Source organism: Panthera onca, chromosome B4 (assembly GCF_046562875.1).
Source record: "Panthera onca isolate mPanOnc1 chromosome B4, mPanOnc1 haplotype 2, whole genome shotgun sequence".
Classification (NCBI taxonomy): Eukaryota; Metazoa; Chordata; class Mammalia; order Carnivora; family Felidae; genus Panthera; species Panthera onca.
In genome coordinates, this window is record NC_138345.1 from 134,992,491 (window position 1) to 135,010,807 (window position 18,317).

Here is an 18,317-nt window from a genome sequence, read left to right on the forward strand (position 1 = left end):
CTGCTGACCCCTCTTCTCCGCCAGGCTTTGACCTTGGCCTGCAAGAACGGTAACTTTCAGCACAGTCTCTCTCACCCACTGCACACTGAAAGACTTGAACAAACACAGGCAGGGTTCCGAGCCGCCCAAGGCTGCCCTTGGCAGTGAGGACCTCAGCCCCCTTCAAATGCCTGCCTGAGAGAGCTCAGGCCTTCCACCTGCAACCGGCACCTGAAGACAGACCTCCGAACCCCCGAACGCCCGGAGAGCAGTTACTTGAGAAAGTTTACAATCGCAAGTCCTTCCTCTGTCCCTCTGAGACAATACGTACCTCCCACACCCCAGGCGTGTCACTCTCAAGGACTGAAGGCCATTCCGTTGAAATGTGTCTCCCAGTCTCTGTGGGAGGCTAATCACCAGCCAGCCAGCCTAATCGCCTTGGCGTTGAGCAACCTCTCACTTTGTAATGTTTCATGTCTGACTCTCTCCCTCTCCTGGCTCCCTCGTTCTCCCTTTAAAATGTCGCCGTCACCCTTGAACTTGCCCATGCAGTGGTTACTGAATAAAACCTGTTTTTACCATATTAACTAACACCTGGCTTTATCTTTGATGAGGCACACTGTGGCTGTGGACTGAAAACTGCAAGGTGGGGCACGGTGGCTGGGGACAGCGTGGGGGAGGCCACACGTCCCCAAGTGCCCCTTCATGCTTGTCAGTTGTTTTTTTTTTAATTTTTTTTTTTTAACGTTTATTTATTTTTGAGACACAGAGAGACAGAGCATGAACGGGGGAGGGGCAGAGAGAGAGGGAGACACAGAATCGGAAGCAGGCTCCAGGCTCCGAGCCGTCGGCCCAGAGCCCGACGCGGGGCTCGAACTCACGGACCGCGAGATCACGACCTGAGCTGAAGTCGGACGCTTAACCGACTGAGCCACCCAGGCGCCCCTATGCTTGTCAGTTTTAAAGCATGCTCAGCCATGCTTTCCAAAGTCACAGCACAAATATTGCAGTAATTGGAGGTAATATTTATTGACTGCAAGGAACCGCCAGATTAACCCATTCCATCCTCATGGCTCCCGCAGACTGCTGACTCTATCAAACCCATTGTACAGATGAGAATCTAGGGCACAGAAAGGCGGGGTACCTTGCTCAAGGTCACAGAGCTAGTGAGTGGCTGAGCCAGGCCTGAACCCCACATAGTCTCCAGCAGACCAAGACTGTTCATAAGGACATGGGGACAGCATCCACAGTCACTTGGTAACAAATTTGTTATGTTTGAAAAAAGTAAAGTATGGAGTGCACAGTCATTTTAAACCAAATAAAGAACATCCATTGTGGGGCGCCTGGGTGGCTCAGTCGGTCCAGCGTCTGAGTCTGACTCTTGATCTCGCCTCAGGTCATGAGCCCAGGGTCGTGGGATTGAGCCCCGCATCCAGCTCCGCCCTGCTGAGCGTGAAGCCTACCTAAGATTCTCCCTCTCCCTCTGCCCCTCTGCCCTGCTCCTGCTCTCTTTCTCCCTGAAATAAAAAAATTTTTAAATCCATTGCTTAAGCTTCTGTAGGTATGTTTCTACACAAAGAAAATGAAACAAAAAAATATATATAAAGGGGAAGGAGGGTGGGGGAAGACAGAAAGGAGGGAGCGGGGGAGAGGACTAGAGGAGGTGGAGGGAGATGAAGAAAGGGGGAGGGCCGGACAAACCTCACAAAGGTGTCCCTCACAGGCTGCCTGTTGAAGATTTCAGTAATTTCTCTAACAAAAGCAAGTTAAACAAAAACCCAAATTCCTGGAAACGGGACACATTTGGCATTTAAGTAAACATGCTTCCTTTGTCGTGATTAGATTTATCTTTAATTATGAAATTTGTTGATTAACAGAAGTAAAGCAGCCATAAAACCGGCTCACTCCGGCCTCCAAAATAAACTAGCCTTTATTTCACAGATGTGAGACTTCTTGCCTCCGCAAAGTTTACAACCCTGCAAGCCTCACCCTGCGTTCTTAAGAGGAACAAATATTTTGAAGCATTTCTGATTATTCATTTCAAAGCGTGTTTAAACACACAAAAAGCCATACCGAGATGAAACATGCCAACTTTCCCCAGGAGGGCCTGCATCCGGGATATGAAACCACAGACGCAGTAAACCTCTTCCCAATTGTACAGATGAACATTACCGCCTTCATAGAGCAGTTAGATGCACCTCTTTCGGTACTGGGGTTGTTTGTTTGTTTGTTTAACATTTATTTTTGAGAGACAGAAAGAGACAGAGTACGAGCAGAGAAGGGGCAGAGAGAGACAGGGAGACACAGAATCCGAAGCAGGCTCCAGGCTCAGCCGTCGGCACAGAGCCTGATGCGGGGCTCGAACCCACGAACCGCGAGATGGTGACCTGAGCCGAAGTTGGTTGTTTGACTGAGCCACCCAGACGCCCCAGTCCTGTCTTATATTGAATGCCAAGCAAGCTAGTGTTTCCTGTTTCATGTTTCACAATTTACTTACTGGCCCTAACTAATTCAAGGATATTTAAAAAAATTTTTTTTAATGTTTATTTATTTTTGAGACAGAGAGAGACAGAGCATGAACGGGGGAGGGTCAGAGAGAGACGGAGACACAGAATCCAAAGCAGGCTCCAGGCTCCGAGCTGTCAGCACAGAGCCCGATGCAGGGCTCGAACTCACGGACCGTGAGATGATGACCTGAGCCGAAATCGGACACTTAACCGACTGAGCCACCCAGGCGCCCCAAGGATATTTTTAAATAAGTTGTATATCTCCTGAATATTTTTAGTTTGTTTACCTCAGAGGTCAAGCTAATAACAGTAATAATAACAGCTGCTACATAAGAAAGCACGAACTATATCAAAACTGCTAAACACTGTATACATGTTAGAAAATTATTGCATATTAAAATAAATTAGTAAAAATTAAAATATTATTTTGTTGAACCCTACAGTAGCTTTTAGGTATTTAGCTTGATTTAGAAAATACCTATGCATTGTAAATTATGCCAAAACATAAATATTCCCATGAAAGGTATACAGCTTACCATAAAAACAACATAGTCTTAAAATATATCACACCAAGAAGCTTAAAAAGCCATTAAAAATGCATTTTGAACATTATACATCAATTTGCATCTACATAGGAATTGTAGTAAAACAGAAGTGCTTTGACTGTGTAAAAAAGTGCTACCACCAATTGGCTAATGTGGCATTATCAAGTTTTCCATCTATAATCTTTCTCGTTGAATAGTTTTTTAAAAACCTATTTCTTACCATTTATTCTATGCTGGACCCTGAGCCAGGCACCTTATTGGCATTATCGTATTGATTTAACGATTGAACACACACAAAGTTGTACAAACCCTGCTGGACGTAGCAAGTGCTCAGTAGATGTTGGCTATTATGATCTCAATCTTCACACACCTAATAATTCCTAACGAGGGAAGGATTATTATGCCCCGCCACGAAGGACGACGTGGTGCTCTGTCCAGTGTGACCCAGATGGTCAATGGCAGAGCCCAGCCGAGGTCAGGTTTGTCTCTTACACTTGGTGGCCTGACAAAAAACACAGGGCCGAATCTAAGTCCAGTTCAGATAGATGGCATAATGTAGATTCCATGTGGTCTGGAGAACTCATTCCCTCTGGGAATTGGAGGTGATCCAGGGGAGAGGGGACACGGGGTGCAGAGTGCCAGGAAAACTGGTTGTACCTTGCACACAGCCTCTGAGAGGGCTCGTGCCTCCAACGCCCCGTTTGCTCAGACCCAGCTCTGCACCAGGCATGGCACCGAGCTGGAGAATGTTAGGGGTTGCTGACTGCCCCCAGAGAGCTGACAGCCAAGTGGCAAAATGGACAGAGACAAACAAAATACCTGCAAACTGGGACAAGAAAACAAACAGGGCGCTGAGCCAGGGACTAGGGTTACAACTTCAGATGTTCAGAAGGCAGTTTCCTACAGTTTTCCTATTTTCTTATTAAATGTTATATAATCAAATACTGAGGACAAGACAAGCGATGCACTCTCCTTTCCTATCTACCTGGTACTTTCCATAACGGTAAACTGGATGGATGAGACCAAGGAAATGGAAATCTGTTTCTATCTAGCCCTTTATCGACCAACCAAGAAGTATGCTCTTCTAAATGACGCAGCTAAGGTGGGTCTTACCACTAAATGGGTTACATTCGGAAGCCCCTTTCTGTCTTACGTGACTTTGATGAAGCGTAATTATCAACTATGTGTCCCACTTGGACATAGTTCCGGAAAAATCAGAGATCCCAGGACCGGCAGGGGCTGCAGTCAGGCGGGGGACCAGCAGGGGTTGCTGCGGGTCCTCCCGGAAGGGGGTCATCGCCGGCGCCTTAGGTCCCCGCCGCCCGAGATCTGCGCGGTCCCGAGAGCCTGGGGTCCCGCTGTGCCCCCGGCCGTCGCGGACTGTGCAGCGGCCCTTTGCCGCCGCGTCTTTCCCCTTTCGGCTCGCATTCCCGCCTCCACCCTCGCACCCGGGAACCGCCTGCCCGTCCCGAGCCGCTTAATAGGGCTGAATTCGGAGTCGGCAGCGGCGGGATCTTCCTCTACCTACTTCCCATCCCCCAGGGCAACAAGCCACCAGCGGACACCGCCCCGCGGTCCTCGTTTCAGGAAGCTCTCTTTCGCCGGAAAAGGGTGGCACAAATCTCGACCAGCACGGAGATGGGCCCCGCTCCCGAAGGAGTTCTAGAAGGAGGAAGACCGGGGAGGAGGCGGCGCAGCGAGGACGCGTCCACACACACACACACACACACACACACCCAGCTCCCCTCAGTGACAGCCCCGCCGCGGCGCCCCGGAGCGCGTGCCCACCGCGCGCTCTCGCCACACCCCTACACCCACCCCCCGCCCGACCTCCACCCCTCCTTCCCCCGGGGCGCGTGCCTGCCTGCGCGCTCCCATTCCGCCACCACCCCCCCACCCCCCCACCGACCCCTGGGGCGCGTACCCGCCCGCCTGCTCTCCTCCCGCCACGCCCTCCCCTCACCGAGGCGCGTGCCCGCCACCGCGCTCGGCACTAGCCACGCCCGCCCGACCCCCACCCGGGGCGCGTACCCGCCCGCGCGTTCTCGTCCGGCCCCGCCCCCGAGGGGCGCGTACCCGCTCGCACGCTCCCGCCACGCTTCCCCGCGCCCCTAGCTCACTTGGGGGCAAATCAGCGCCCCCACACCGTCCAAAGGGCCAGGGGCGGGTGGCGAAGGGTGGCGGGAAAATCGAAACGAATTGAGTCAGATCTCAGCAGGTGGGAAGCGTTTCCCACCCCACCCCCCCGCCCGCCCGGGGGCTGCGGGAGGGGTGAAAATACTCACCCCTGCTTCCTCAGTTGCTACCCGAGGGCCTTGGTTGACATTTTTTTTTTTTTCTGGAGCCCACCCGAAGGGCCTCTGCGCGTCTACGCCGCCTTCAGCCTGGAGACTTTTGCAGACGACGTGGGGGCCGCGCGGCCCTTTCAGCCGAGACGAGGAACAGGCGCGAGGTGCAAGGGGCCGGGGTTCAGCGGCAGCTGGCGGTGGTTACTGCACGTGTGCGGCGCAGACCCGAGGGACCCAGACGGGGGCGCCCGAGAGACCCGAGCCCGCGCCTCGTGGGCCCGCCGCGCTTGTTGCATGAACCGAGCGGGGCGGGGGGCACGTCCCATCTGGGCTCCAGGGCAGCGGGGCGGCGTGAGGGAGGGTCCAATAAAGGAGGAGGTGCCAGGGCCAAACTTGACCTCCCGCACCTATGCCCGAGGCGGCCTGATCACCAACCCTGACCTCCGCCGACCTTTCATTTAGTAAACGTTCACTTAGCGAGGCCCATCGCTCGGGCCGGCAGGGAAGCTGAGAGGCGCAATGGGAATAATTGCTCGCATCGCCATGGCAACCGTCAGTTGTTAGGCCACCAGCCCCTTTCAGCTGTACACTTCTCGTCTTTGGTTGGGTTCCCCGGGAAACCGAATCGGAGTCTCTGAGATGTGCAGCCAGCCAGCTCAGTGGGCAGTGCTCTCAGGAAGCAGCGCGGGAGCGGGTCGGAGAAGAAGTGCAACCGACCGCCATGCAGATGGGAGCCTCAGCCAATTCCATAGGGAGCTCGGCAGCTGAGATGGCCCTTGGGGGTTGGCCCTGAATCAAAGTAAGGGGGTCAGCCCTCTGTAACCCTGCAGGGACCGGTGAGGGCCGAGGACTGCCCTGAGGAGGACATACTCCAAGGGCATGGCGGCTCCCTTCGGTGAAGGGCAAGTCTCAGGGAAGAACTCAGCTGAACTTGATCTGTCACAGGCGACGCTGGACCCTGCAAGCTGGAGGATGGTGCCTTGCCTTGGAAGGATTCTGGGTGGCACAGCACAGCACAGCACCCACTATGCTCCTTGAGAGCAGCCTGTTGTATTCTCCTCAGCTCTTTAAACACCTCTTTTGGGGGGCGCCTGGGTGGCTCAGTCGGTGAAGCGTCCAGCTTCGGCTCAGGTCATGATCTCATCATTCATGAGTCTGAGCCTCACTTCGGGCTCTGTGCTGACAGCTCAGAGCCCGGAGCCTGCTTCGGATTCTGTGTCTCCCTCTCTGTCTGCCCCTCCCCTGCTCATGCTCTGTCTCTCTCTGTCTCAAAAATAAATTTTAAAACAGTAAAAAAAAAAAAAAAAAATTTTTTTAAGTAAACAAAAAAAAGGAGGATCTCCTGCGTCGAGTAGGAGTTTCTAGGCTGACGTCGTAAGGTCCGCAAGACTTGGGAGAGTGAAACGTTGTGACATTGTCAGAAAAGTCACAACTTTATTCATTCAACAAATATTTACTCAGCATCTGCTAGATACCGGATGCAATTTCAGCCTGGAAATGGCAACTGTGAAGACAGACATTGCATAAACGTGAGGGTATACCAGGTGGTAATAAGTTCCACAGAGAGGCACAAAGCCAGGAAGGGAGGAGTGGTCATGACAGGTGAGGGTGGGGCTTGTTCTTCACATAGGGGTCAGGGAAGCTGTAACTTTTGAGCAAAGACCAGAGGGAGGTCAACGTAATCAGGAAGAGCATGCTCAGTGTGCCCGAGGTAGAGCCTGGAGGCTAATGAGACTGGGAGGCATGGTGTCACCGAGGGGCAGGGCCAGGTCTCGCAAGGCCTGGCCTTCTGTGGGATTGGAGGGTGGGCCACACCAGGAGGTGTTGCAGGAGAAGGGACTGGAGAAATATTCTGGGCCCCACCTGTGAAGGCTCTTTCATGCCAAGCTGGATAGTCAGTCTGGACTTTGTGATGGGAAAGCCCCGGAGGTTTGTGGGCCGAGGAATGATGTGGCAAGATTATTGTTTTGCAGAAATCCCTCTGCTGGAAAGTAACGGTCCTCGGATTTAGGATCGCAGAGGCCAATACGATAGCAACAGCAGTGAGAACACCAAAAACTCTTTAAGTGCTAAGCCATACCTCCTATGGCTTATCAATTCCACCCCTTGGTATTTACCCTACAGAAATCCATACGTGGATTCACCAGAAGACATGAAAAGACTGTTCTTAGCAGTAAAATATGGTAACTCCAAATTGGAAACCACTTAGGTTTATCAGCAGTAGAATAAGTACATTGTGCAACATTCATATTGGAACATATCACACAACAAGACGCACGAATGATTGGCAGAAACTCACCAACACAGTGAAGAATTAAAGAGGCGAGACACAAAAGAATCTCTACTCTGTGACTCCATTTATATGAAATAGAAAAACAGGTAAACCCAGTCTATGCTGTCAGATGTCAGGTTGGTGGCAACTCTGGAAGGGAGGATGGTGGCCGGAAACACCAGCGGCCCCATGGGGGCCTTTTCTGGTTCCTTTTCTGGTTCCTGATCCACCTATCGCTTCCTGATGCGCTGAGTTTGTGACCATTCACCAAGCTGTACGCTGAGGAATGAGAGCACTTTTCTGTATTATGTTCTGCTTCAAAAAAAAAAAAAAAACAAAACCTTAAAAATTCCTTTCCATGTAGACCTCCCATAGCTAATTCATTGCTGCAAGGGGGGGCTATTTTAACACCAGAAAGGGAAGGTAGTCATAATCTCGGGACACGTGGCCTTTCTTGAAATGTAATCAGTTCACCTTTTGAAAATCTTCCTGCATCGTCTTTATTGGCTGTGCACTGGTGTTCGGGGGCTCACGAGGAAAGTATTACATTTAATCACGGGCGTGTTACTTTTTAAGTACTTGCTAAATCACACGGGAAAATTTATCTGGGAGGCAGTTGGCAAAATGGGTTTGAGGGAGTCAAACACCAAAACTGAAGAGCTAAAACTGAAAAAGTCTTAGAAGAAGACTTAGAAGAGAAAAAAAATCATGACAGTGGATGTGACATTTGCACGGACAGGATGCCAAAAGCCCAGGCAACAGAATTAAAAATAAAATTGAGCTTCCTTAAAATTAAGAACTTTGGGGCATCAAAGGATATTATAAAGAAAGAGAAAAGACAACCTATTGACTACCCACTGCATTAACCTGGGTTTGGTATCCAGAATATTCAACTCCTAACACTCAACAACAAAACACCAAACAACCCAATTCACAAACGCACAAATTGGGGCGCCTGGGTGGCTCAGTCGGCTAAACATCCGACTTCGGCTCAGGTCATGATCTCATGGTCCAGCCTCGCGTGGGGCTCTGTGCTGACAGCTCAGAGCCTGGAGCCTGCTTCGAATTCTGTGTCTCCCTGTCTCTCTGCCCCTTGCCCACTCGCACTCTGTCTCTCAAAGATAATAAATAAATATTAAAAAGAATGTTTTTAAATGGGCAAAGGACTTGACATTTCTCCAAAGAAGATATACAAGTGGCCTATGAAAGCCCATGAAAAGGTGCTCAACAGCATCAGTCCTTAGGGAAATCTGAGTTAAAACCACGGTGAGATTCCATTTCACACGTACTAGGATGGCTATACCAAAAATAGAGGAAATACCAAATATTGTCATAGATGTAGAGAAACTGGAACCGTTGGGCCTTGCTGGTGAAACGTAAAATGGTGTAGCCCCTGTGGATAACAGTTTGGCCCTTTCTCAAAAGGTTAAACACGTAACTACCATGTGACCCAGCAATCGCACTCCTAGCTGTATATCCAAAAGAACTAGAAGCAAGAAGTTGAACAGATGAACTTCCACACCCATGTTCACAGCAGCACTATTCACAATAGCCACAGGTGAAAACAACCCAAGTGTCCATCAACAAATGAATGGATAAACAAAATGTGTGTGTGTTTGTGTGTGTGTGTGTGTATACACATATATATACACACATAGATATGTATGTATATACATATACACATACATATACATACATAGATATGTAATATACATATACATACATATATATCTAAAAATATATACATGTATATTAAAAATCCATAAAAAGGAATGAAATTTTGATATATGCTACAACGCGAATGGACCTTAAAAACATGCTTAGTGAAATAAGCCAGCCACAGAAGGTCAACTATTATATGATTCCACTTATATGAGATACCTAGAATTGGCAAATTCATAGAGACAGAAAGTAGATTCAAGGTTACCAGGGTTTGAGGAAGAAAAGGACTGGGGAGTTATTAATTAATGGAGAGAGTTTTTGTTGGGGATGATGAAAAAGCTTGGATATAGTGATAATGGTTGTACAGTATTCTAAATGTTTAATGCCACTCACTTGTACATTTAAAATGATAAATGTGCTATATATATTTTAACGGACATACACACGCGTGCGGGCACACACACACACACACACACACACACAGCTGGCAAAAATATGAGGCTGGAACTCGGGGAGGGATCAGTGCTGGGGATGCTCATGTGAGGTTGAACACTGCTCCCTCTGAAGCTAGAGAAATGTCGAAGTTCACCCAGGCAGATCACACAGCAAGAAAGCAAGACCGAGGATGAAACTCCAGCAAATGTTTACTTGTAAGGACTACAGAGGAGCAGGAGGAAGGGAGGGAGCAGAAGAGATCGCAACAGATTTAAAATGACCAGCTGGAGAGGCGAGGGTAGGAAGAGGGGGAGGGGAGTCAGGAGAGGCATCACGGGACCACTAAGGAGAGTCCACAGGTGGTGCGTGATGTCCAGGGCTTCTATGAAGCCAAGTTCATCAAGGAAGAAGTGATTGAAAGAAGACTTGCATGAGGTCCTTGGTCACTTTAGCGTGATTCTCTCCATCTCTCTCTGGCCCTCCCCCCCTCAAAATAAATAAACTTTATTTAAAAATATATGAGGATCAAAGAGAAGAGAACGAACAAATCATGGCTTGAGAGGGCGAGGAAGGTAGGTTTGTTTATTTAAGGTATAGGTACTCTGGGGGCGCCTGGGTGGCTCAGTAGGTTGAGCGTCCGACTTCGGCTCGGGTCATGATCTCACGGTCCATGAGTTCTAGCCCCGCGTTGGGCTCTGTGCTGACAGCTCAGAGCCTGGAGGCTGCTTCGGGTTCTGTGTCTCCCTCTCTCTCTCTGAGCCTCCCCCATTCATGCTCTGTCTCTCTGTGTCTCAAAAATAAAGAAACGTTAAAAAAAAATAAGATAAAGGTACTCTGAAGTGAAAGGTGAGGTGGCCATGGAAAGAAGGGGAAAATGATGGTACAGAGTCTAAGGAGAGGCAGGAGACCAAGGCATGTCAAGAACCGCAAGGAAGGATCAACACTGGTGAGAAAAAGAATGTCCCTTTCTCTAAGGATGGAAATAGATGCCATTACAGGGGAAGCGGTCATGCTTTCAGAGTCAAAACTAAGGCGTGTGGTCAAAAAAATGCACGTACACTTTCAGAGACAAACCCAACAGTAGTCACCAGTGCTTCCCAAATTTTAACATGCATGCAAATCACTTCAGCATCTTGTTAAAGGGCAGATTCTGATTGAGTGGGTCTGCGAGTCTGCATTTCCAGCAAGCTTCCAGATGAGACAGATACTGTTTATGTGTGTACCACAACCAGAGGAGTAAGCACTGTCCAGTCTGGGAGCAGCTAGCCACATGTGGCTTTTAAGCTTTAAAAGGTGGCAAGTCTAGGGGCACCTGGGTGGATCAGTTGGTTGAGCGTCTGACTCTTGATCTTAGCTCAGGTCATGATCCCAGGATCGTGGGATTGAGCCCTGTGTTGGGCTCTGTGCTGAGTGCGAGCCTGCTTACGATTCTCTCTCTCTCCCTCTGCCCCTCTCCCCCCTCCCCCCTAAAATAAAAAGTAAAATAAAATAGGGGCGCCTGGGTGGCGCAGTCGGTTAAGCGTCCGACTTCAGCCAGGTCACGATCTCGCGGTCTGTGAGTTCGAGCCCCGCGTCAGGCTCTGGGCTGATGGCTTGGAGCCTGGAGCCTGTTTCAGATTCTGTGTCTCCCTCTCTCTCTGCCCCTCCCCCGTTCATGGTCTGTCTCTCTCTGTCCCAAAAATAAAAAAAAAAAAAAAAAAAAAACCGAAAAAGTAAAATAAAATAAAATAAAATGTGGCAAGTATGAATTGAGCTGTCTTAAGTGTAGTAGGTATAAAACACTCACCAGATTTTGAAGAGTTAATATGAAAAGAAGAATGTAAAACATCTCAATAATGTATATATACTATATATAGATTTTATTTTTGTTTTGTTTCTATATTTTATTATGGAAAATTTCAAACATATACAGTAGCACAGATGAGTACAAGTCCCCATGTACCCGTCTTATGGGTTGAAATGTGTCCCCCCAAAAAAGATATGGTGGAGTCCTAGCCTTCGCTACCTGTGAACATGACCTTATTTGGAAACAGGGTCTTTATAAAGATAATGAAGTTAAAAGGAGGTCATTAATCCAATATGGCAGGAGCCCTTATAAAAGAGGGAAATTTGGGGCACCTGGGTGGCTCAGTCAGGTAAGTGTCCGACTCTTGGTTTCAGCTCAGGTCATGATCTCACAGTTCATGAGATGGAGCCTTATAGCCAGCTCAGTGCTGACAGCGCATAGCCTGCTTAGGATTCTCTCTCTCTCTCTCTCTCTCCCTCTCTCTCTCTCTCTCTCTCTGCCCCTCCTCTGCTCACGTGTGCATCTCTCTCTCAAAGCAAATAAAACATTAAAAAAAAAAAAGAGTGGGGTGCCTAGGTGGCTCAGTGGGTTAAGCATCTGACTTCGGTTCAGGTCACGATCTCACTGTTTGTGGGTTCGAGCCCCACATTGGGCTCTGCTGACAGCTCAGAGCCTGGAAGCCTGCTTTGGATTCTGTGTCTCCCTTGCTCTCTGCTCCTCCCCCACTCGCATTCTGTCTCTCTGTCCCTCTCTCTCAAAAAATAAATAAACATTAAAAAAAATTTTTTTGAAAGAGGGAAATTTGAACACAGAGGCAGACATACACGGAGTACAGACAACACGAAGCCCCAGAAAACACTGTGTGTAGATGAAGGCAGAGATTGGAGCGATACATCTACAAGCCAACAAATGCCAAAGATTGCCAACAAACCATCAGAAGCTGGGATAGAGGCATGGCCAGATTCTCCCTCACAGACTTTGGAAAGAACCAATCCCGCCGACATCTTGATCTTGGACATCCACCCTCTAGAACTGCCCGGTGAGAAATTTCTGTCGTTTGAAGTCCCCGGTTGTGGTTCTTTGTTCCAGGCAAACTCATACAGCCCATCACCAAACTTCATCTCCAACCATACCCACTTCTCAGATGATTTAAAAAGCAAAAGTATGGAGGAGGAGACATTCCAAATAGAAAGCCATCCCAGGCCAATGTCTCTGCTGGGGTGAGCATGGGTGCCACAGTGGCCCTAGGACCCCCGGGGAAGATCGTGCCGAAGAACTAGAATGGTTCAGTTGTCTTAATAATGGCCAGTCGGGTTTGGACAAGCCTTTCCTTGACGGAGTGTGGTCCTCTCCACTGCAGGGGCCAGAATGAGCCTTATTAACTTCCCCTGAGCTTTCACACTCACTCCAGACCGTGGCCAGATCCTTGAAGGTACCCAATTACCACATGAGCACAGGAAGTAAAGGCACCTCTTTTCTCCTCCAACCCAATCTTGGAATAAGCCCTAATCCGTTTAAACTGGGATAGAATCAACGGAGTACGGTATAGAGTACAGAGGATGTGACCTCATTTCAAGGTTTTGTTTTGTTTTTTCCGACCCTTCTCTTTCCTCTTCTACCCTTTTGGGTTTAAGTTTTATAGCACGTTTCTTCCAAATACTCTCAGGTGGCTACGTCCCCGGCCCCATCCTTGAGACCGAGCCCCTGGAAACCACAGCCTGGCCTCATTGCCTCCCCACCTCACCTCCCATTCACTTTTCAATTCTCCATGCCAGCATTCTGACACCATCTTGGCACTGAAATGGGTGACCTTTTAGCCTCGCGCTCGCATTGACGTGGTTCCATCTTCCATTTTTGTTGTTCTCTCTGCGGCTCTCGACGCTGTTGACCACTCCCTTCTCGACAGGTTCTCCTCTTTTTGGCTTCTCACGGACCACGCACGGCTGCTTCTCTTGCCACGGGTCTGCCCACGCTGCCTAAATTTCCCTTTGTCTGTCCAGGAAATCCCAAGGCTCCCCAGGATCTCCGGGACCTTTTCCCTTCTCGCGTGACACGCCCTCCCAGCAGACTCCGTTCAACTCCCTGGCGTCATTTGCCGCCTGGATGCCCACAGTTCCAATTCTATATCTCCGTCCTTAAGAGCACTAAACATTGTCTTTTTATTACATGTCATATATAGAAGAGTGTAGAAGACACCTACGACATTATAAAGACTTGCAAAAATAATAAGGCAAACACCCAAATAACCACCACATGGGTTAAGATGAAATACTGCCATCATCTTAGAAGGAGTCTGTGTGTCTCTTCCTGATCACGTTCCCAAGAGTAAGAATTAATAGGTTCCAGGGATTAGGACGTGCACATCTTTTGGAGGCTTTTTCCTACCTACTGCGATGTGTTTTTAGCTTTGTCCTGTTTCTGAACCTCTTTTTTTTTTTTTTTTTTTAAGATTCAATTGATTCATTTTTTTTTAAGTAAACTATCCACCCGACATGGGGCTCGAATTTACGACCGCGATCAAGAGTCTCGTGCTCTACTGACCCGACCTTGTTATAAAGTGCTTTGCCCTGTCATTCTCTTTCGCTTCTGTCGCTCAACATTATCTTTGTAACAGCATCTATGCTGGCGTGTAGAGCATTCCTTCTTTTGTCATTGTTGTATTCAAGTCCATCAAATCTATATACTACAATCTGCTTAGCCACGTCTTCGTTGACGGCACTCAGATCCTTTCAGCTCTTGGCTTTCGCAAGCAATACTACGTGCACCGGTTTCTTCAGGTTCTACACCTACGCGTGGAACCGCTGGGTCGCGGCGTATCAACCTTCAACTTAAACAGCTGAAGCCAAACTGTTTCTCAGGGGGCCTCAAGTTAGACGTCCCACCAGCGGTTTCAACCGCTCTGTACCTTGCCCAGTGCTTGATGCCGTCAGACTTTTTCTCTTTCGCCCATCTGGCAGGTACGTAAAGGTATCAGCCGGTGTCTAAGTAAGTGAGCAGAGGCTTTTCAACAGGAAGAATTTAACAGCGGAAATGAAATAAGGGCTCAGGGCGACGTTGGCACGGAAGGGAGAGCACAGTAAGAAAGACTGCAGGACTCGTAATCGCAGGAAGTCAACACAGTTCCTGGGACTACGGCAACAAAAGGGAGGAAGACTGATACATCCTCTGACACAAGCTGCTGGGAGCTAAGAGAAACGCACTCAGGAGTCTCTGGGAACACAGAAGGGGGCTCCCCAGAGCACCTCTTTGTAGCCTGCGGCTCAATGAATTTTACCTTTAGCCTCCTCGCCATTTCTTCTGTTGTCCTCATCTTGAGGGCACACACCAGTACCCGCCAGTCACCCAGGGTCGGAATCCTGGCAGTCACCCTCCTCTTCCAGACTCCCCCTTCCTCTTCAGTGCCTCTTCTCATTCCTGTCACATAACCCTGCCCGACACCAGACATGCTTCTCTATTCTGGCTCCCAGCACGTGATCTTATGCAAACTGCCTGCTCAGGAAATGTTTCTTTAATGAATCTGAAAACAAACATAACGGTGTGGGGACAAGAGGAACCCTAAGATCCCCCTCGAGTGGCAGGGTACCTGGCTGGCTCAGTCAGTTCAGCATGCAATTGTTGACCTCAGGGTTGTAAGTTCAAGCCCCACACTGGGTGTAGAGATTACTTAAAAATAAAATCTTAAAAAAAAAAAAAAAAAAAAAAGGGAGGGAGAGAGAAAGTGGCTTCCCTTTCTAACCCGAGGCAACAGGAGGACAGGGTGGCTGGGCTGACAGCGTGGCTGTACCAGCTGCTGAACTCCTGAAATGTGCTCATACCTGATGGTACAGGGTCTCTCCACGCTCCTCCCAGGGACTCCCTGCGGACCTCCCTGGCCACAAGGAGCTAGAACCCTCTAGTCTGGTAGGTGGTTGCACGTTTTTTTGTTGTGTTTTGTTGTTGTTGTTGTTTTGATGCTTATTTATTTCTTTTGAGAGAGACAGAGCGAGCCAGCAGGGGAGGTATGGAGAGACAGAGAACCCCAAGCAGGCTCCACGCTGTCAGCACAGAGCCCCACATGGGGCTCAAACCCACCAACTGTGAGACCACGGCCCGAGCCGAAATCAACAGTTGGACGCTTACGTGACTGAGCCGCCCGGGCACCCCACATTTTGACTATCACTCCAGAAGGGTGAGTTTGCAGGGGGAGAGGGTTTCACTGAGTCAAGATCTGTTGGTTTGAGTGAACCCTATTTTGTGACTTTTTAAAAAAAATTTTTTAATGTTTTTATTAATTTATTTTTGAGACAGAGAGACAAAGCATGAGCAGGGGAGGGACAGAGAGAGAGGGAGACACAGAATCCCAAGCAGGCTCCAGGCTCTGAGCTGACAGCACAGAGCCCGACGCGGGGCTTGAACCCACAAGTGGTGAGATCATGACCTGAGCTGAAGTCGGACGCTCAACCGACTGAGCCACCCAGGCGCCCCTCTATTTTGTGACTTTTAAGCCCTAAATGAAATCAGCTGAAAACCCACTGTCTCTGAACCAAAGAAGAGAAAAAGGAGAAGCTGTGGGTATTCCCAGGACGGGCTATTTGCTTTGCTTTGTTTGTTTGTTTGTTTGTTTGTTTGTTTAAAAGAGATATAGAGTCATCTCTCTCTCCCATATCAGTCCCTTTAGGGCTCTAAGGAAACAGGTCAGGGAAGGGCATGAAGGGAAGGGGCGGAGGGAACAGCTGACCTTGCAAAGGACACTTCAGCCACCGTGCCTGGTGAGGCCTACTGGCACAGGGCGGGCTGGCAGGCCAGCAGTCAGTTTAGCCTGCGGACAGTGGAGCTTGGAGAGCTCTTATGACTACAGGCAGGGGGCGTCAAAGCCTGAGTTACCGGCTCCAGGACTGCGCGCCAGGACTTCGTGCCGGCAAAGAGTTTTTTTTTTTTTTAATTTTTTTTTTTTAACGTTTATTTATTTTTGAGACAGAGAGAGACAGAGCATGAACGGGGGAGGGGCAGAGAGAGAGGGAGACACAGAATCGGAAGCAGGCTCCAGGCTCTGAGCCATCAGCCCAGAGCCCGACGCCGGGCTCGAACTCACGGACCGCGAGATCGTGACCTGAGCTGAAGTCGGACGCTTAACCGACTGAGCCACCCAGGCGCCCCCCGGCAAAGAGTTTTTAACAGCTCCCGACTGCCAAGCTTCCCTGGAGTATGGCGCTCACTCTGAAGCCACTCGCACCAGGACCAGGCACACCACAATCAACCGGCATTTCTGCCCATCCCCGCTGGCAGGCATTGAAGCCCCCTCTGCACCCTCGGGCTGCTGAGATGCCCAGCTCACCAGCCCCTCCGCCATGGTAGGCTGGGCCACGACCCGGTCACCGTTGCAGTGCTCTGGCCGCACCCAGTCCCCTAACTCCCCAGCAGCATTCCTGAATCTGTGCCCCAACAAAAGAGGGTCTGCTCCGTCCTGAAGCCTCAGGAGTGCACTGCGCTCACTGGCTCCCTCGCGCCCAGCGTGCAGGGCATTTGCCTGGAGCCCAGTCCAGTCTAGCGGTGGGGCGGGGGATAAGGGGGACTGTCCGGAGGCTGAGTCAATGCAGGTCACCCTTTGTCAGGGCCCCTGTGACCAGGTGTACATTTGTGTAGAATAGTGACTTCTCTGTGCGATTCCCCGAGGAAGCAAGACCAGAGCTGCCACGGTGCTGTTGGTGGGGGAGGGCGGTCGGTGGCAGTAGTCATTGTTTCTGTCACCCCACGATCTCGGACCCCCAGCATAACGTGTCAAGGAAGCCAAAGCACTTCCGGAACTGAGGCACCACTGTGCATGTACCCATTATAGAAATGGACTCATCACTCCTAGCTCCAAGCCCCTCCCCCAGACTCCCACCATTCGGTAACGTGCAAATTCCTTAGGGCCGCACTGAGCCCCAGTGCCCCCCTTCCCCACATTTTCCAGCCACCAACAACGTTCCCTGCTTTGTGGCACACCCCCGCCTGCCCCCCCTCAGGGCCTGGATCTCCTATCATTTCCCCGGGGAGAATTCACTCTCCAGCCCCCATCTGCTGGATTATAGTTGACCATTTAGGGACTCTGCTGGACTGTGACCTCTGAGGGGTCAGACCTTCCAATTAGCAAACGGTGGTGGATGTTCAGGAGGCACTTTCCCTTATTTGTCGGAGACTTGCCTCTGACTCAGAGGATGGACTTCAGTGACTTTATTACAGCATTAAGTACCCCAAACATCCCCTTCATGCGTTAGGGATCTCAATCCTTCCCAAACTCAATGTTACTGTCCTTCCAAACCCGGGGAGGTTCTCCATGTCCCCGATTTACATATTCATCCATTTGTGCAACAAATATTAAGGCTGGTTCGTGCCAGGCACTACTGGTGACCCCAGGACACAGTGAGAACATGCTGGAGGCAGCCTTGCCTTCCAGGCAAACATTTAACCACTAAAGAATCACGCCACTTTTAGTCCTACGGAGCGAGCCAGGGAGGACCCACCTGGCAGCCCCGCTCGCTGTGACTGCTCCCTGGGCCTCCGCCCGCTCCTGGTCCCGCACGGGAGCGAGGCCAGCCGTGGTGACTGCCCAGGGTCAGGGTCCGGCACCCACGTGTCAAGCAGAGACTTCACTCTCCTCGACATCATCCCGGGTGTAGCCCAAAAATTTGGAGGAGGTTTGGCCACCTCCCCAGGCCTCCCTAGCCGCTCTGCTCACAGCCTCTGCCCGGTGGGTGAGTCTCCGGGCTCTCAGGGCCCCCGGAAGGAGCCAGGCGGATCACGAGCCCTGGCAGGCGGCGCCAGCAGGGCCCTTGCGGGCGGTCAGGGGCGGGGCCTGGGCAGAGGGGCGGGGCCAGGCCGGGG